Source organism: Chelonia mydas, chromosome 6 (genome assembly GCF_015237465.2).
Source record: "Chelonia mydas isolate rCheMyd1 chromosome 6, rCheMyd1.pri.v2, whole genome shotgun sequence".
In the NCBI taxonomy this organism is placed as follows: domain Eukaryota; kingdom Metazoa; phylum Chordata; order Testudines; family Cheloniidae; genus Chelonia; species Chelonia mydas.
The window spans coordinates 77,976,081-77,996,768 of NC_051246.2; the positions used below are offsets into that span (position 1 = coordinate 77,976,081).

The 20,688-nt window shown below is 42.1% G+C and overlaps 1 long non-coding RNA gene across 1 annotated transcript in view; it reads right to left on the reverse strand.

Annotated features, from left to right (window-relative positions):
• Positions 1–3,616: 3,616 nt before the first annotated feature.
• The window catches only part of LOC122466224, a 48,641-nt gene continuing 31,569 nt past the window's right edge, over positions 3,617–20,688 (reverse strand). The window contains exon 3 of the long non-coding RNA XR_006291583.1: positions 3,617–4,766. This is a non-coding gene — a long non-coding RNA (uncharacterized LOC122466224). The remainder of the gene's footprint in view (positions 4,767–20,688) is intronic.

Below are 20,688 nucleotides of genomic sequence, written 5' to 3' on the forward strand. Positions count from 1 at the left end.
AGACTGTAGGGCATTTAACTAAACATCTGCATGCAGAATAAAAGGCTTACATAAAAGTGTGCATTATGCAGATATTAGAAACCTGTGTCTCAAAGAAGACACTATTTTGACCATAATGCATTCTGTCATGTGAGATAAAATGCAGAGAACATTTACATTTCTCCCACTCACTGAGCTTCTACCACACGGTTTGCATTTTTCTCACATCAATAGACATCTTTTTAAACATTATATTCATGTCTGTCTCTCTTGATGGCAAATAAAATTCAATAAATAAAATACTTTATGATAAATGTTAGATTTAAGAAGTGGTTGTGATAAAGAGTGCAGGTTTTCAAAAGTGATTTCTTAAAAACAAATAATTTAACAAGACATGTACACAAGCTCAAGATATATTAATATATTGTAGATGATGCACAATAACATAATGACCCAAAAGAGCATTTGCACAGTTTTTCACACTGCTTAACTTACTGCCAAATAAGACAAATATTCAACAGAAATTGGACCCATTGCCTCTGTACATCAGATCAACATCTGACTACCACTACATCTTGACTTGGTGATTTCAAACCAGCAGCAGTTACAGATAACTTCTATATATAACACAGGACATGTTCATTTCAAAAACATCAAATAGCATGTTGGGATTTAGAATACACATTACACATCATTAAATATTTGTACCTATTTCATACTGCACAGCAATTGTTTTTCATTCACCCAGTTTATTACCAAATTATATGTAATAAACCAATATTTGAGGGGATAGGTACAATGTCAGAAAAAAACTTCTAGAAGACAAGGCTAATCATTGCCCTTCAGGTAAGTTGATATGTGGTACATGCATACATACTAGCTCATAGATGACTTCCTAACATATCATTTTAGCAGCTTCTATTGAGATTTTTGTTTCTCCATTCACTTGTAATATATTTCTATCTCCCAATTATTGTGCTTAATCTCCACTAATTTGTGTTTTTATGAAAGTAAGCATTGCAAGTCTTGTTTTATAACTTGACTGTCCTCACCTCATTTAATACTTGCATGAATATATTTATGTTTAATGCCTTAAAAAGGAAAGGTTATTTGTTTATAGTATTTTATTATATTTATTACTGACGTGCCTAGAGGCTCAACTGTGATGGGAGCCCATTGTGTTGGTACAAACACATAGTAAGAGACAAACTCTGACCCAAAGACCTTACAATCTAAACTGACAAGACAGACAAAGGGTGGGAGAAAGGGAATATAATTATCCCTATTTTACAGGCAGGAAACTGAAGCACAGAAGGATTAAGTGACTTCTCAAAGTCACATAGAAGGCTCTGATAGGGCCAAGAACTGAATCCAGATCTTCTGAGTCACAGCCTTAACCACAAAACCAGCCTTCCTCTCAATTTTACACTATGGTTTCCATCCCCAGAAGGAAACAATAGTCAGTTTCTCTCATAATTATTATAACTTTCAATGTCCTGCTCTACTCAGCATTGGTCAGGCTCCAGCTGGAGTACTGTGTCCAATTATGGGCACCACAATTTAGGAAATATGTGGACAAACTGGAAAGAGTCCAGAGGAGAGCAACAAAAATGATAAAAGGTTTAGAAAACCTGACCTAAGGAAAGGTTAAAAAAAACTAGGCATGTTTAGTCTTGAGAAAACCTTGAGGGGAACCTGATAACAGTCTTCCATTATGTAAAGGGATGTTATAAAGAGGAAAGGGATCAATTGTTCCCCATGTCTACTGAAGGTAGGACAAGAAGTAATGGACTTAAATTGCAGCAAGGGAGATTTAGGTTAGATATTAGGAAAAACATTCTGACTAGAAGAGTAGTTAAGCTCTGGAACAGGCTTCCAAGGGAGGTCATGGAGCCCCCATAATTGGAAGCTTTTAAAAACAAGTTGGACCTGTCAGGGATGGTCTAGGTTTACTTGGTCCTGCCTCAGTGCAGGGAGCTGGACTTGGTGACTTCTCGAGGTCCCTTCCAGCCCTACATTTCTATGATTTTATGAATATTATGCCTTTCATCCTTAAGTATTTTTAAGGAATGGGATGTGGGAGGTTGATGTGGGTAGAGGCCAATTTACAATTCTAGACAATTATGTCTGGGGCCATATCTCAGTTTAACGTAAGTGAAAATATAAAACTTACTGTATACAGCCTAACTTTGGCACCCAATTTGAAAACTTGGTTCTGGATAGTCAGATTCTGAGACGAGCTCAGCACCAAACAGTTCCCATGTAGGCACCTAAATGAAGTAGCTAAATTTCCAAGAGAGCCAATTTTGCTTGTCAAAGTTGCAGAGGGGTGGAAAATATGACAGAACATGTTTGCAACTTTAAATTTTGAGAGCAAGAATGTGAGCCACCATAAATTTGAACGGGCACACACATGAAACTGGGAGAAAAGTTGCAGCTGCAAGGCACATTGCTACTCTTCCTCCTATCTCCTAGAGTTACATGGTCTTTCCTAGGTCTCAGATAGACTACTATATAGAACAGAGCTTCTGCCACATCTCTCAACTTCCTCAACAAATTCCAGTGCAGAGTTCTTTATCAACTAGTGAAGACAATCACGTGTAAATACTTCACATTTGTCACACTGTTTGATCTATGTGCATCTAAATTATAAATTGTTCAGGGGCCAGTCATCCATGGAAGACTTTGGTATTATCTCCTCCAAGAGTTAGCTCTACCTACTCCAAATGTGCTGCTTGATCTACTGCCATTCATAAGCTTACCATCACTCACTCCAGGACCTAATGACACCAATAATGTCATGACTAGATGCATTTGCTTCTGGAACGTGCTCCAGGCAGCCCTGATCCCATGTTTTCAGATGGCACATGGCTAAGACATTTCTCAAGTAGAACTTCTTTTGCTGGCTCAAAGAGGGGAAGATGTTGCATTGGCTTTATAATATTTATTGCTTTATGCTTGTTAGTCTAGAAAGCATTGCCAACCCCAAGCATTCAGAAATCATGAATCAGGCCCCCAACAATCATGACATTGGCTTAAAAACCAGGAGAGTTTTTAAAAATAATTTTAAAAAACCCTAAATTTGTTGACTTCTGGTTTGACCCTTTTAGGTGTATTTGATTCATGTCTTGATGCTTTTTACTGAAACCATGAAGTCTAGAAACTTTAAAAAAATGAAAACAGATTCTCACCTAATTTCATGCCACTGGTATCTGGGACTTTAAGCAAATATTGTGGGACCCATAATAGAATCATACCTTGGCAACACTGCTCATGCATGAGTTTTGTTTGACCAGATATGCCAAAATAAAGTGAGACCTACCTGAAGTTTTAAAGTGTAGAGGTAATTTTCTAAATGGCTTCAAAGTTCAGCATACAAGCCCATATGAATTTTGGGTTACCCATAGATTCTAGTTAAGTGAATATTTTCATGAGGTAGAGTAGGAATAGAAAGGGACCATAAGTATTTGAGGAAAGGTGATGTATTTTGATTCCTGAAGTAACATGGTTAAAATAAAAACAAAATCTTTATGACAAAAAACGTATGTGCAGTAGTTATATTTTAAACTTTGATATCTTGGTTATTCTAAAATATTTATTCTTCAAACCACAGAAAATAATTCTTTCTTATTAAGAACATACCAATATACAATATTTTACTTTTTTTAATTAGGCCATTTTATTTTCTATCTAGACAAAAAAAAATCTAAGCCATTTCTGAGAGACTTTTTCCTAGTGAAAAATGGCTTAATAATCATAATCTTTGTTTTGGTGGTGGAGCTGAGAGACAATTGCCCAGGCTTACAATTTATAAATTAAGTTTTAGCTCAATATATTTTTCTGTGTTAGTTTGGTTTTTACATGTTCTGTAAACTTCATATTACTCACAATAGCAACAGAAAGTAGATATAGCTTTAATATTTAGGCAATGTACTGTATATAGTTAGTAATCATCTTTCTTAAACTCCAAGAGTAACTCTGACAAGACTGTCAGGAGACACATGAAGTTCTGATCATCATTAGCCACCTGATCATGGTAGCTAGCCCCACTCCCCTTCCAGGTATATTTTTTCTAAGCTACTAATTCGATCGCCTTCATGTCATATGCCTGGTAAGGAGCCAGTGCCCACAGAAAGGAGGAGTTTGACTGGCAGCATGTTACCCTGTCCCAAATGTTTTACAACTCCTCTGCCTGGACCTGAAAGGAAAGGAGAGGGGTGGGGCAATGCAGGGCAGGGCAGGGCTAGGGTAATAGGCAAAAGTTTATATATCTTGAGGCTATCTTCATTTACAATTGTTTCTCTCTCCCTATTGCAAACTCTACTTCATGAGCGATTCTGATGGCATCCATAGCAGAAAGAATCCCTGGAAGCACAGTTCCTGTGGGAGTTGTGTTCTCTAGGGGCCAGCAGGAGCCCAGTTGGAAGAGGCAGTAGAATGGAAGCAAAAAGACATTTATGCACATCTCCTACCTTGTTTCCTCTGAAGGAATCTGCAGAGTAAAAGAGCAGTGCATCTGTGTCCTTCCACTGTGGGGAAGGAAACTGGAAAACACACACAAACTGGAAAAGTTCAGAGGAAATGCCAGGGGTGAAATTCTGTCCCCATGTAAGTAACAAAACTTCCATTGACTTCAGCAGGTCAAGGATAACGACTCACAGACTTTCCTCTCCTTTACGTTGGTTATTCTTTGTAGGGAAGAGTGGGGCCCTCCATTTGTTAACAAAAAAAACATCTTTTTTAGAAAGGAGTAGATCGCACATGATTTTAACATCCGTGAGTATTTCCTGTAAGAAACAACAAGCTTCTTAGTCTCATCAAAAACATGTACTTGTTACTGTGAACAATTCTTATTTCTTAACAATAACTCAGTATTCAATTATCTAAATAAACCATGCACTTACTATAAAACAAAACAACCACTTGCTTCTGCCCAAATGCCATTTATCAGTGGAAAGTATTTACCCCTTTTATTTTTCAAATACATTTGGTACATAAGAATTATCTTAAGCTATGTATGCAAAATATATTACCAGAACTATACAGGCACTGCTTCTTCCCCTGGCCTTTTAATCTAAACCCCTATCTCTCATCCATCTCCACGGGGTCTCTGATAATAGTTATCACAGTACCTTCCCAAAGCATTCCTTCAGATGGATTTTTGCACTCGCCAATTTATGCCAGACTCTCTCATCCACATAGTCCTTGCGTGTTCAATTAGGTCAAGGTTCTGCTTTCCCAGGATTCCGCTACAATTACTCAAGGACCCTATTCAGCTCCCGGTTATGTCACTGCTAAAATTCCCATCATTTAAAACAGAAACATATTTAGGTCCCACTTCTCACTTTAACACTGTTTTGGGATTGTAGTCACTTTTATTATTTATTTATTTCTATTACCGTAATACCTAGGAGCTCTAGTCATGGACCAGGAGCATGTTGTGTTAGATACTGCACAAAGACAGAACTTTTCTCTGGTTAATTTGGAATTATGACTTTTTAAAATTAATATCTTTCTGTATGATGGCTCTTCGCCATGTGGCTTGGCCTTCCTTACGAATCTGTGGTATACAATTTCATATACCAGTAGTGGTTACACACACAAATTCCATACAACACACTAGGAGATATATCCTAGTGTAGTGGTGTATGGAATTTTTTGTATAAAATTTCACAATCTTCAGGCGGGCCCCTTCACAGCTTCTATTCCAGTTCAGGGGCTAGAGTTGCAGCTACTGACCCTCTTCCCTCTCAAGCATAAGCACCCAATAGCCCTCTCCATTATGGCTGTTTGGAACTCGTGCAGCGGGTCCTTCTGCATACATCAATGGGCATAAGCACCTGTTCCCTCCCATATCCCCCTATTGTGAGCTGCTGCTCCACCCATACCCTTCCCTTTCCATTATCCCACTGAGCAGCATAAATGGTGTGGGAGGCCTTGGATGGTCCCTGTTTACTTGGCTGAATTTCACCCTCTATGAATACAGAAAAAGAAAAAAGTATTTTTGTGGGTTCAAGAGTTCTGCATAGTTGTTAATCACAGACACTGATGCTGATACTCCAGTGGGATGTGCTTCTAAGTTGTTTGAAAGTCTATTTAATGAATCTGTGAAATCAAAATCATGGGTCCAATACTGCAGTCTTTACTCTGACAAAACTCTCCAGTGATGCCAATGGAGAGTTTTACCTGGTTAAGGACTTCCGGATCAGACTCCGTATCTGTATACTTCCTTAATAACCCATAATTCGTGCTAACATTTTCAAATTACAAAAAAGTCACAATACTGGAACATAAACAGCTTCATGTTCATATTCACATGGTCATATTAAAATATTTTGCACTTTCCTACAAACACAATTAATAGCATTAAAAGTCTTCTGACAATTTCTTTGAGACAAAGACATTGCTGGGGAAGCTTTCTACCACTCCAGATTGTTATGCAAATAGTTAAAATATTGAAATCAATTTAAGAAGTTATACTTTAACACATCAGTCCTGTTATAATTTGGAGACAATGAATAATATATTCCAGACAAAGAGAAGGCAGCTATAGAAGTAAACTAAAATAGGAAAATTACGCCCACAAGGCATTTAAATTTAGGAGCTGAATAAATTATCCATACATTAAAAGGTTCATATATTTCAAAGAAAGCATAAAAAAGTTTTAAAAAATAACAGAAAATGTAACAAAAAGCAGTATAATTCTAAACGTGATCAAATCTGGAGTAGAAACCTATTAAATACATATCCTTGTTGTTGAAAAATTATACAGTATACTTTTTCACAGATCTATTCTTTTAACTGATATTCACTCAGAAGAGACTGCTGTTTCATAAAATGTGTTTTAGTCTGATCACTAACATTGCAAATTTCCTTTGCATTTTTTCACCTTTTGGTACACTTTGATGTTTATTGTTTTAAAAAGTATTCCTTTTTCTGATAGGAAAGGATCTCCATGTATTCCTGTAGGATTCAGTTCAGCACACAATGTATTATTCTTACAAGTCTGTTAATTAAAAAGGTAGTTATTTAAGGCTGTTCCTCTGTGTATTTGATGAAGGCCTAAAATCTTGACCAGTTTCCATACTACCCTCGGAAGCCAACTCTCAGTATATTCATGATTTTGCTTATCTTTATAAAGCCCTATAATTTATAATTATGCAATTTTCAAATATTCACCATTAACATATACCCTATCCACTAACTGTTATTGTTTTGATCTTATATTTTCTTTCAGAGTCCTTTAAAAAAAACCGAACGCAACTGCCTGTTTTCTCATTAACATGGTTACAGAATTAGGAACAGAAGGGAATCTTTACTCATGCTAGGACTTCAGAGGAGCACTGCTGGTGGGAAATCTTCCAAAGATCCACTGAATCTGCCAACTCTGGTTCCATATTCTTTCCAGAGAGAATAACCTCATACATTCCCCTCATCCCCATAACTGAGGTTGCTATTGCAACCTGCTGTCCCTGTACATATTCCAGCACTAGACAGATCACTACATTTTACACCATCATAAGAAAACAAAAGTCTTCAGGTGAATCCCACTGTGATAATCTGTATTCATAAAACTGTAACTTAATTCAAGCAGTTCCCTTCTGTGGATCTCTGGTGGTCTGCAAATATGGCTGGTTATATGGTGCTGCCTCTCCTTTCCAGCTGCTCAACTGCACAAAGACTGCTAAATATATATATTAAATGCTTTCATCCTACTAGACCAGATACTGATACCTTTATTCATGCTGAGTAACATCTTTCTCCACAAGCTATTCCACTGCCTTCAGTGGAACCATTGTGAAGAAAGATACTATTCATCATAAGTAAGGGTGTCTCAATCTGGCCAATTATTTGTCTTTGTTAACAGTTGTTGTAGTCACCACAGGGATTCTATATGATCACAAATGGAGAGGAGCGGGTCCACACAAGGATCTCTCTACTAAAATATGGCTTATACTAAAAAAGAGCTTGGCCTAGGTACATGAACAGGAAGGGTTACCATGGAAGCAATCCTTCTTACAGCACAAAGAAGCAAGTTTTTTCATTTGCCACACAGTACAGTTTAGTTGCCTTAAATTCAACCAATTTACTTTCTGAGCAGCCAATTGAATAAATCAGCTCGGGTAAATCAGTCTCACTCCTATTGAAGTCAATGGAGCTATGCTGATTTGTGACAGTTGATCTGGCCCATTATTTATAAAATACTACAAATCAACCAAGAATCATTGGAATCTTAATTGAACGCATATGAAAAACATCTTGAGAGCTTTCCAAAGCCCAACAAAACGCCTCCCTCCATCCTCCCTCCCTCCCCCTTCCCCAGCCCCAGCCCCCCCCGCCCAGGTCAGCACACATTTTCCTTTGGTGTGTCATGGATTAATTCTGAAATATGCCAATCTTATCCTCTGACAAGGAATATACTGGGTAAAATAGGAATATTTTCAGAGGCTCTTTTTTCCAAGGAAGAATACACACAAACAAGATTAATTATAAAGTCAATGTTACTATACAGAGAAGGTTGGTGAATAATACAGTGATTTATGTTCCTTAAATCTACCTGATCTGGTTGTGTGGAAATTTGTGTTTTAGTTATGGAACAATTGGTTAGTGAGATGAGAAGCTGTTACCTAGATGTCATCCTTCCTGTTTGGAGCTTCCAGAATGCTGCTTCTTATACCTTGAACTTTAGGCCCTGGAGCCTTTTGGGAAATGTAGTTCAGTAACTAGTTTGAGATTTTGTAGCAGGCATTGCTGTGAATGGTTAATTTCAAAGATACTGTTTTACTAAAGCCTGGTCTATACTTGAAATTTTACCAGTATCACAATATTGGTTAGGGATGTAATTTTTTTACCAACATAGTTATACCAGTTAAAGCCCTAGCATGGCTGCAGTTATGACAGTATAATGCAACCCCATAAACCTCAAAGGCAGGGAGGGCAGGCAAGGTCTACACCTCAGATTTCTGCTGATATAGGAATGTTAGGTCAGGAGTGTGAAGATACACTGAAATACCTATACCATCAGAAGCTGTTAGCATAGAAACAGTTACAACAGCAAAACTGCACTTTTACTAGTATAACTTGTTTCACTCACTGCTTTGCCAGTATAGTTGTGTCCACCCTAGGAGCACTTGCTGGTACAGTATACTAGTATCCCTATACCAGTAAAGTACTCCTAGTGTAGAACAGACATAGACTGTCAGAGCTGGGCCACGGGCCGCTGATGTGCACAGATCAGTTACCAAGTTGCAGTCAGGAGACGTGTAGCAGAGTTGGGCTCAAGCCAGATCAGAATACCAGGAAGTCAGGGTCAGTGGCCAAGCTGCAGGTAGGAAGTGAGTAGTGAAGTCAGGGACAAACCAGGGTCAAGAACTGAAGTCTAAGGTTCATAGTAATGCAAGGTCTGGAGCAGAAGCAAGCAGGCAATCTGCATCATTGCTCAGACAGCTCCTTGTGATGACTTACAGGTTTATACACCAGCATGGGCCAATCAATGGACTGTGGGGGGTAGCGGGGGCACCACTCAGGCCATGCTGGACAGTACTTCCTGCAGTGTCGAGCTTCACAGGATCCCCCAGTGGAAATCTGGCCCAAACTCCTGGTGGTGATGCAGAAGCATCAGCAGCCTGGCACCTCCATAGTCCCAGTTCTAGTCCCACAGGTGCTTACATCACACTCACCCCTTCCAGCCTTCCCTCAGGGTGGTGCTTGTTCAGGAGTCCTCTGGAACTCCCTCACCTGGTCCGGGGTGTAGACATGGGAACCAGGTTCCCAGGTGCACTCTTCAGGGCTGTAGCCTTCCCAGTCTATGAGACAGTACAGGTAGCCACACGTCCATTGAGAAATGAGGATGCGATGCACTTCATACTCCTCATGACACCGGACCAGTGTTGATGTGGTTCAGTCGGGGATTGGGCTTCAGAAAGGAAATATGTATTTTGAGGGACTGGGGAAGCTGTAGTTTAAAGGTAATCAGATTAATCTTCTGGCATATCTGGAAGGATTCCAGGAACTGGTGGTCCAATTTTCAGGAGGGTCAACTGGTCTGGAGATGCTTTGCAGCAAGCCACACCTTCTGGCCTACTCTGAATGCCCAAGCTTCCTATTGTTAATAGTCCACATGACTCATGTAAGCTTTCTTTGCTTCTTCCAGGTGGTTCTTGAGCACCTCCTGGATGAGATGGATCTGATGGATCCAGTCAGTGGTGGCCGAGTTTGAGGAGGCTACTGGTAGAGTTGGGTGAAAGCCGTAATTCGTGAAGAAGGGGCTCTGACCTGTACAGGCATGGTTGGCATTGTTATATGAAAACTCAACATATGGCAGGAGCAGGGGATCCAGTTATCCTGGTGACAGTTCACATAACATCTCAAGTACTGGTCTAGTACTTGGTTCACCTTTTTGGTTTGTCCATCTGTTTGAGGGTGGCACATGCTGAAAGAGGATACATGGATGTCCGGTAACTAGAGCCCTTCACTCCAAAATGAGAGGTAAACTCTGGGCCTTGGCTGAAACTATGTGGTATGGAAATCCATGAAGACAAAACACTGTTTGCACCAAGAGTTGGGCAGTAGTCTTGGCAGAGGGCAGGTAGTGGCAGGGAATGAAGTGGGCCATTTTAGTCAGACTGTGCATGAGTGTTAAAAATACTGTGTAGCCATTGGATACTGTAAGTTCCACAATAAAGTCTAGGGCATCTGCTTCTGCTTCCACTACAAATGGATGAGTTGGGTTGGAGTGTTGCCAGCACTGGGGCCATGGCGAAGATGGACTTGAACTGGTTGAAAAGGTGTTAACGCTTCAGGCGACCAAGGGAATTAAACAGCTTTCTGAAGGAGGTGAGTAACGGGGGCTATTTGTTCATAGAAGTTGGTGATGAATCTCCTATAAAAATGCACGAAGCCCAGGAAGCACTGAAATTCTTGGAGGATCTGGGGTGCTGTCAAGTTGTGGATGGCTTCCACCTTCTAAGGGTCTATCTCAATGCACCCTGGGAAAATAATGTAACCTAAAAAGTCAATGGTGGCCTGGTCAAAGGTGCACTTCTCTAGTTTGACATACAAATAATGCTTCTGTAAGCTCTCCAGAGTGGACTGGACATGATGGTAGTGCTGCTCAGGGCTCTTAGAAAATATCAGTGTATCATGAAAGTAGATGATCACATATTGGTCCATGATGTCCCCAAATATGAAATGTTGAAATGTTGTGTGGGTTTAGCCAAATGGCATTATTAGATATCCAAAGTGCCCATACTGGGTATGAAAAGTGGTCTTCCATTTGTCCCCAGGTCTTATGCAGACTAGATTGTATGGACCCCAAAGATCTAATTTAGTGAAGCTCCTGGCAGTCCTCAGGTGTTCTGGTCCAACAGATCTGGGATGAGAGGTAGGGGGTACCAGTTATGAATAGTCACCTGATTTAGTGTGCGATAAGTCTACACAGTGGCATATTGACCTATCATTTTTTTGCACAAAGAGGACTGGTACTCTTGTAGGAGAGGTGGGTCACTGAATGAACTCTCTGCAAGATTTTCATGGATATCTCCGGTTCAACATGGTGTATATCTGTCTGTAGGTCCCCTTTGCCCCAGGTAGTAGGTCTATTTGACAGTCATAGTCCCTGTGTGGAGGTAGTGAATCCATGTTTTTCCTTAAATCCATGTTTTTCCTTTCAAACATATCCAGGTAATCTCAGTACTTGCTAGGAAGGCTGGGATTCTGGTCTAGAGCTGCCTTCTCTGATTAGCCCCCCACCATTTTGGGTTTCACTTCCAAGGGTCTTACCCAGTCCTGGGGTCCAGGGTGTAAGTCACTTGGGTGTTGGTTGATTTGTTGTAGGCAGGCTTTCTGGCAATATTCAGAGGGTAAGCTAATGCTCCACCACCAGGAGATACATGGGTCATGTTGCTCCAACCAATGCCTACCATTATTGGGAAGACTGGAGAGTGGATCACATCAAAGCATATTATTTCCCAGTCCCTCCACTATAGCAACTACAGGGATGGGTCAGGTTCTACTCGAGGATTGAGGGATGGTTCTGGACCATAGAGTGTGGTGATGCCCAAACTGTACCCCCCTACTGGGCCCAGGAAATAGCATTTCCCAAGCTATTTTCAGCTAGAAAGGAGGCGAGAGCTTGTTCTGATGCCCCACTGTAATAACAGAGGGTCAACTGCTGGCAACAATCTTTCTCCTCCGGGGTCAGGCATCGGTGATCCAGGTTGACCTGCATGCATTCAGGACTCAGTTCTACAGGCTTTGGCTTAGTAGGTGGATATGGGAGCATCAGGCTGCCCCTTCTTTCCTCCTTCCACTTGTTCAGACAAGAGTTGATGTTCCGGGTGAGTTCAATAAAGGCCTCTAGGCAAGGTGGGGTTTTCAATGCAAGCTAGCTTATCCTCACTAAGTCCCAGCCAGCACTGGTGCAGTCTCATTCCAGTCAACATCAGCCGCAAGCCGTCAGAAGTAAGTTGGTTAAGAGGTGGCTGGTCTTGCCCCGACAAAGCTTCCAGAGGGCAGCCTCAGCAGAGCGGATGCGATGTGGGTCATCAGAGATGGTTGAGAAGGCTTGGCTTGCAGGAAGGCATTGGGATGCACTGGGCTGTTCTGTTCCAATGAGGGGAAGCCTAGTTGAGTGCTTCACTGGTGTGAAGGCTGACTACTAGCCCCACCTTTGTCTGGTCTATGAAATACAGTCAAGGGCGGGCAGAAAGAGCAACCTGCTTTAGTTCAGGAACCCCTAGAATTTCCAACAATCTCTGTCCAACGGTTCAGGCAGCAGCACCCATGGGAGCCAGGTCAGGGAACGGCACATAGGGTAGCTGCTTCTCCCTGTGAATGTGCTAGTGAGCTTCATCCCCTGGGCTTGCAACAGAGCTAACTGCTCATGCAGGGTCTGTGCTTCAGTTACGAACTGCATAGCTTGGGTCTGTAGCATAAGGTTCTCCACCTGTAGGTGGGTGACATGGAGCTGCAGGTCTCAAGTCCTCAGGGAACCATTGGAAAGAGGGTGGCCAGCTCCTTCCGTCTCCTGTGTAGGGGTTGGATATGGGCGGGAGGAGCACAAAGATAGTCTGAGCAAACCTTCAGGGCCAGCAGTGGCTGCAGTGCACTGGTCAGTTACCAAGTTGCAGTCAGGAGACTTGTAGCAGAACTGCGATCGAACGGTGTCAGGATATCAGGAAGTCAGGATTAGACACCAAGTTGCAAACAGGAAGCAAGCAGCAGAGTTGTGGATGAACTGGGGTCAGGAGACAGAGTCTATGAGTATGTCTACACTGCAATTAAACATCTGTGGCTGGCCCACATGAGCTGACTTGGGCTGTTTAATTATGGCGTAGACTTTTGGCCTCAGGTGGCTGGAGCCTGGGCTCTGGGACCCTGTGAGGCAATAGGGCCCCAGCGCCCAGGCTTCAGCCCAAGCCCGAACATTTACACCACAATTAAACAGTCCTGTAGCCCATGTAGTCAGCCACGGATGTTTAACTGCAGTGTAGACATAACCTAAGGTTCAGAGTAAGGCAAGGTCTGGAGTGGAAGCAAGCAGGCAATCTGCATCATTGCTGAGACAGCTTCCTGTAATGGCTTCCTTGTTTATACATGGGCCAATCAGTGGGCTATAGGGTGGGGCTCCACTCAGGCCCTGATTGACTGTACTTCCTGCAGAGTCTCCCAGCAGAAACCCCATTTGAGCACCTGGTGCTAATGTGTAAGTGGCCACAGCCTAGAACCTCCATAGTCCCAGGTTCTAGTCCTACGGGTGCTTACATAGAATTTGTCTAGAGTGGTGGGGAAAAAAGGCAGTATTCCCCTTCCCATACAGGAATAGCTATATTTAAACCAATACGATTGCATCTTTAAACCAATACAATTGCATCCAAACTAGGGGACTGTACCACTTTAGCTATACCAGTATACTTAACGCAGTACAGCTTTCTAGTGTAGACAAGGCATTAGACTAGAGAATTACTGATCTAAAGGCTGGTGATGAGCAACCTGGTTTGCCTGAAGCACATGCAAGTTAAAAGAAATAATAGAGCAGCAGATTTTAATTCTTACGGCTAGAGGATGATGAGTGATTTGCTCTCCTATTAAACAATGAACTCAACAGACAGAGTACAGAAATTTGTTTTCTCTCCTTCACCCATTTGAGACCTGGAAAGGTGAGGGAAGGTTTTAGCTTTTATTTTTTAAAACAAAACAAATGAAGCAGCAAAACAAAAGCCCTTTTTCTTATGAATCTATCCTTGTAGTGAAGATCTATATTAACTAATTCCTTGTTTGTACATTTGTGACTGATTTTTCCTAAAGATTATGGACTTTGTACAGTTCATCCTTTTTATAATCTCACAATGAGATTGTGATTTTATGATCTCTAGAGTGCACAAGAGGAAAATATGGCAGTTATTTCAAACATGAGGCAGATTCTTTTCAGGAAGTAAAAAAAAAAGTTTAATTCTTGAACCACTGTATTTTTGAACTGCTTTGTAATTAAACCTCTCTGGTACCATATTATCCAGAAATCAGTCATTTGGAGAAAATATGTAGAACTCTTTGATTGGCCTTTCTGAATCTATTTTTCACAGTTGCAAAGTCCTGGTCAAACAAATTAAATTACTGCAGCAGTATGTAACTAATTTTATGTAAATTGAGGTGTTAATGTTCTGAATCACATTCCTGAAAATGGTCTGTTTTCTCTTGCAGCTTTCCTTCATTAATGATACTATGAATAGGCAAATCTAAAAATTAATATCTACAGAACTAAGTGGATAAAATGTTGCCCCTTGATCCCTGAAAGAATTAAATCGACAGATAGTTTTATGGTCAGTCTACACTTGTCAGTAACCCACCCAAATAAATCAACATGCTTATCTTGATGCGAACAGGAGTAAGCTGATATGAATTCAGTTTCTTATATAGTGGGTGAGCTATGCAAGTTAGTGGTCATCTGTTGGGTATATGATTATTGTTACATTTTAACTGCTATTTGTGTCAATCCCTTAATACAAGCAAAACTGACACTACAGATTACCAAGAAGAAAATAATGGTAATTTAATAGAACCAAACTAAGCACAATTTGAAGTCATAATCTTTCTGAGGAAAGGAAATCATGAACTAGTCCATTACATGGCAGGATAAAAATAATGTAAGAAAAAATTAAAATAAAAACACAGGTGGAAGAGGCAAACAGGATTTTTTTAAATTAGAATGGATAATTTTAGGATCTATTCAGACTAAATTAATATGTGACCTACCGTAAAGTGGGAGTCATAGAAAGCTGCATAGAATATGAGCTTCACAGCAACCAATCTAGCAAGAAAGAAGGCTGTCCACTCTGCAATAGAAAAACACCACCAAAACAAAAACAACTCCATGGTCATCTTTTGCAGAGCTGCTTGGAGCTCAAGAGCTTATATATGTAAGCCCCCAACTCCTGACTGCCAGTGCCCTCATCTTTTCCGCCTCTCCCAGAAGGGGATATGTAGAAACCACAAGTTTCTTTCTTGCACCATTTCAGAAGGGGGATATAGATAGATCCAAATTGGTTTTATTTTTTAAAGAAATAATGTAAATTGGAGATGTTATGTGACAATGGTAAGGAATCATAGTGTGTCTTTCTTCTAACACTGACCAAGGAACTTTACTGGAATAAAGAAAAACCGTATTCTCCCCAAAGCTTCTCTAATGCTTGTGAGGTTTCTACCTAGAACTCTTCTGCAGCCTCCGCCTGGCTGACATTCTGCTGCAGATTCAAAGGAACAGTTCAGGTGTGCGTGTACAGGTAGTTTCTCCTACCCACTCCATCACTGAGATAAAGAGTTGAGGGGAGTCTTTTACCCTTGATTTATGATAGAAACTGATGTTTTGAGGTCTCTTTCCTCCTCCAGTTGTGTCAGCCACAGAGGGCTTGATCTTCCTCCCTCTGAACTGAATCAAAGATTGTCCATTGACTTCAACATGAGCATGATTTGGCTTTCTATACAGCCACTTCCATCTGAGGATATCACAACACTGCACTCAGCATTGCCAGTTGGCATTATATTTATTGGTTTTCTTAGAACCCCTGCTCCTGGAATCATATGACTGTGAGAATCTCAGCTTTCACATTTTTAAAAAAGGAACCTTCGTTATCATGGAGAAAAATCTGAAAACATGAACCCTAAAAGCTAAAAAACTGGGCCAAAACAAAGAACTCCAAGTTCATTATTTTTTAAAAAATCTCATCATTTTTAAGCCATTCATCAATTGTTGTTGCCTAATTCGTGATCTTTGAATATCTGGTGTTGGCAATACCACAATTATTAATTAATTAGCTCTCAAAACACCACTACAAATTAGATATTATTATATGCATTTTACAGTGAAGTGATAGAGAAGTTAAGGCCCAGAATTTCCAAAGGTGTCCTCTGATTTTGGGTGCTTAACTTGGGATTTTCAGAAGTGCTGACCATCTACAGTGGCTGCACGCTGCTGCTGCCTGTCCTGGTGCAGCCATGCCGCCAGCCACCGCTGCTCCAGGCAGCGCAGTAATGGTGGGGGTGGAGAGAGGGCAGGGAAGTTTGGGGTGGTGGTCAGGGGGTGGGGGTGTGGATAGGGGTCGGGGCAATCAAAGGGCGGGGAACAGGGGGGTTGAATGGGAGCAGGGGTCCCAGGGGAGGCAGTCAGGAAGGAGAGGAGGGGTGGGATGGGGCGGCAGGGGGCAGTCAGGGGCAGGGGTTCTGGGGGCGGTCAGGGGGCAGGGAGTGGGGGGGGATGGAGGGGCGGGGTCCTGGGGACAGTCAGGTGACAGAGAGCAGGGATGGGGGTGGATGGGGCAGGGGTTGCCAGGGGGGCGTCAGGGGGCGAGAAGCACGGGGGGTCAGATAGGGGCCGGGCCATGCCTGGCTGTTTGGGGAGGCACAGCCTACCCTAACCAGCCCTCCATACAATTTCAGAAACCCGATGTGGCCCTCAGGCCAAAAAGTTTGCCCACCCCTGCCCTAGGGGCTACATTCACAAAGGGACTGAGGCATTGCAACACCTAACTCTTAGGCAACATGCTGCCCAATGGAATTCACAGTCCTGAGTTCGGCCCAGGCTGCCTAACTCAATGCGTGGAGAGAGGGAGCAGGGAGGATTCACAGAAACCAACAAGCTGCCTAAGTTTGCCAGTAGAAAATGCCAAGGAGAGGCCCCAAGTCTTAAAGGTAGTTTGGCACACACTGCCCCACTCCACCTGATTTGAAGCAGGGATTTAAATGCAGGTCTCCCAGGTTAGCAGGCTAACCACTAGGCGTTCTGGGGTGGATTGATCTCAATCTCCCCTGTTGAAACTGTTGCACTTTGGAAAAATGGTTAGTTATTCACTAGAGCACTAACTGGAGCTTAGGTCTCCCACACCCCAGGTGAGTGCCCTAACTGTGCTATAAAAAGGACCTAGGGGTTACAGTGGACAAGAAGCTGGATACGAGTCAACAGTGTGCCCTTGTTGCCAAGAAGGCCAATGGCATTTTGGGATGTATAAGTAGGGGCATTGCCAGCAGAGCGAGGGACGTGATCATTCCCCTCTATTCGACATTGGTGAGGCCTCATCTGGAGTACTGTGTCCAGTTTTGGGCCCCACACTACAAGAAGGATGTGGAAAAATTGGAAAACGTCCAGCGGAGAGCAACAAAAATGATTAGGGGACTGGAACACATGACTTATGAGGAGAGGCTGAGGGAGCTGGGATTGTTTAGTCTGCAGAAGAGAAGAATGAAGGGGGATTTGATAGCTGCTTTCAACTACCTGAAAGGGGGTTCCAAAGAGGATGGATCTAGTCTGTTCTCAGTGGTAGCAGATGACAGAACAAGGAGTAATGGTCTCAAGTTGCAGTGGGGGAGGTTTAGTCTGGATATTAGGAAAAACTTTTTCACTAGGAGGGTGGTGAAGCACTGGAATGTGTTACCTAGGGAGGTGGTGGAATCTCCTTCCTTTGAGGTTTTTAAGGTCAGGCTTGACAAAGCCCTGGCTGGGATGATTTAGTTGGGGATTGGTCCTGTTTTGAGCAGGGAGTTGGACTAGATGACCTCCTGAGTCCCTTCCAACCCTGATATTCTATGATTCTATGAAAGTCATTCTCACTCTCTTTCTGGCCCAGTAAATACTGAATTAGTTATACAACATGGAACACCTTAAAGAAGAGGACTTGAGAGCAGCCTGCCCAGAATACCCAACAGGCTGATGGTTACAGCATTCTCCAAAGATGTGGGATACCTGGGTCCAAATCAGGTAGAGTGGAGAATGAAACCTGGGTCTTCAACAGCCGAAGTGAGTGCCCTAGCCACCAAACTATTGGGTCTATTGAGAACCCCCACCACACACACAAATCCCAATCTGCTCACCTTCGGCTTCATTTTGTGTGGGTTTGGCATGCTCTGGACATGTCAACTGGATCAGGTTGTGCAGGCGAGATAGGAGGGGAAATGCCCAGTTTGTGAATCCCACCAGGGTTTAGGCATGAGTTAGTCATCAAGCAGTTTGGGAGGAATTAGGAATTAAGCAATTTTACACAGGCCCACTTGCAAAAAATTAGGGAACTTCACTGATGAAAATGTAGGTGGATAGGGAATTTAGGTGCCTACAGGGTTAGGCTGCAGCTGAGGGGAGGGTTTGGAGAATCTCAATGGTACCTAAATACTGGATTTAACTGACACTTTAGGCACCTAGGAACCAAAACCAGTGGCTTCTTGAAAATGTGCCCACAGTGCCTTAATTCAAAATCTTGCACACAGTCAGTAACACAGCAGACACTAGAACCCAGCTGTCCTGGTTTCCAATCCCCTGCTCAAACCACTAGACAAACTGCTTCTATTACTATTGTAAGAAATGATTTACGTCAAAGGTTAGATTCACAGATTGCTATGAACTTTGCATGCAAGAATACAGAATTAAAAGTAAAGCACTTCATTCAAGTTGTAACTCTGATGAATAATCTTACCCTCCCACCATGTTAACATTTCTTCAGAAATCAAGATCTAGGCCTCTGGCCACCTTCACAGATGTCTAGACTTTAAAGAAAAGTGAACTTCTTCTGAGAGGATGAGCAATTGAGCCTTGTGTACACAGTCGCTGCAAAGGAGGCCACACTTGTTCCAAGATGGAATGTGAAAAAGAGCATCTGGCAAGGCAAAAATAAAATAAACTGAAGAGCAGCCATGAGTGAAAATTCTCCCTTGAAAACTACCATCAGTGCTACTGAGAAAAGAAGATAATCCAGATTATAACCACTACAGTGCTAGTAGGAATTCTGGAGAACAAGTAGAGTGCTTGTCAACATAAAAGCTTATAGAGCAGTGAACAAGAGAGGACGGGTGAGGCGCTCAGGAGTTCAAAAAGCTTTCTATAAAAGCTAGAGATGGGCCAAAGGAAAAGCCCAAATATGAAGACCTGCACATTTTCTTGAAGTTTGGCCCTATTTAGAATGTACCATATGAGCATGAAACAGATGATGCATGTGGGTAGTGACAATTGTTTTAGCTCTTCATCTGTAATCTCAAAATATATCTTGTTTGATATTTAAATGAAGAACAAAACCATTCTTAAATACAGTTCTTGCTGCGTGTAACAGGATCTCCCCAAGCCTGGTGTCAGACCTTGTCTCTGTCTCAGTTTCCCCACCATGTAAGCCGGCAGGCCAGCTCACCAGCCAGTGCATCCATGATGCTTCCACCAGAGTCAGCATTCCAGGGATGTGTCAATTGTTCAAACACACACACAGTTCAACAACCACCAAAACAAGTAAATCAGGTCCTGTTTCCCAGACGCTCCTAAGACCTCTGTCTCAGAGGCTTTCTCCTGCTGCCTACACAGCAGATGACCCCATCAAAGCCTTAACCTAGCAGATTCTTTTCCTAACCCAGGATTTCCTGGAGGAGCCTTCTTGCAGCTCTCCCTCCCCCAGCTTCCACCATATGACCCCAGCATTTTTCCCTTCACCTGGGAAAGTTGGGTTGAGCCTGGCATGGAGTGTAGCTGAGCCACAGCCCCATTAACAGGCCAGCTTACCCTGTGACTCTCAGTAATATTTGGGCATTTGTACAGTATAGTAAATGTAAGTCTTTGCATCTGGTTTGAACTGTGCAGACTCCTTGAAACCAGAAGGTCAAATCCAGGCAGGAGTAATTCAGCACTTCCTCCTTCTTCGGTAGATACACTGAAATTCATGCACTTTACTGCGGAGGAGTCTTTTGGTTGAAACCTTGAAAAATTATATCCTATCTGCTGTGTGTGTGTATTAGACATTCCATAGCGAGCTTCCTGTGAATAGGGGATTTGCTTCAGCATCCTTGTTCAATATGTCCCGTCCCCACACGCTTTGCAGCATGTTTATTGTTATTATTATTGGACATTTATATTAAAGTAACACGTAAACGGCACAACCAGGTGGTTCTCCATTGTACTAAGCACTGTACAAGCATACATGATGGTCTCTGCCCCAAAATAGTTTACAATCAAATAGCAAGACATAATAGGTGGATGAGATTAAGAGGGATCCCAGATGGGGAGGGGGGAACTGTATAACAAATGTTCTATCTATTTTAGGGGCTTATATGGCCCCCATTACCATAGTATCTGAGCACCTCACAATCTTTAATGTATTTGCCCTCACAATAGGGAAGAACTATTGTCCCCATTTTACAGATCGGGAACGGATGCACAGAGAGGCTACAGTAACTTGCCCAAGGTCACAC